The sequence below is a fragment of the Diaphorina citri genome, unplaced genomic scaffold (assembly GCF_000475195.1).
Source record: "Diaphorina citri unplaced genomic scaffold, Diaci psyllid genome assembly version 1.1 scaffold95518, whole genome shotgun sequence".
Taxonomy (NCBI): Eukaryota; Metazoa; Arthropoda; class Insecta; order Hemiptera; family Psyllidae; genus Diaphorina; species Diaphorina citri.
In genome coordinates, this window is record NW_007472477.1 from 1 (window position 1) to 317 (window position 317).

Below are 317 nucleotides of genomic sequence, written 5' to 3' on the forward strand. Positions count from 1 at the left end.
ATTGTCTCAGTTGGTAGTGCATGGAAATCTTTGTATAAATCATACAGAATCATACAAGAGGTGTCAAATTTTCATCATGGACAATTAATATTGATTCTACCTCTCCTCATATACCTACTGCTAGGGTTGGGACATCGAGACGAAAACATTGATGTTTTTAAACTTCGATATATCGAGTATCCGGTGTATCGTAATCGAAAACATCAATGTTTGATATTATCGGGATTTTGATGTTTTTTGCAAAAATATTGTAAAATATGAAGCGGGACAAAATAATGTAAACTTGTAAACAAAAGAAAGTCCTTTCCACAGACTTT

The 317-nt window shown here is 32.8% G+C and overlaps 1 non-coding gene across 1 annotated transcript; it reads right to left on the minus strand.

Moving 5' to 3' along the window:
- LOC113473790 lies at positions 1-85 on the minus strand. The gene has a single exon (XR_003395657.1). It is a non-coding gene; the product is annotated as a small nucleolar RNA Z195/SNORD33/SNORD32 family (small nucleolar RNA).
- Between the last annotated feature and the right edge of the window lie 232 nt (positions 86-317).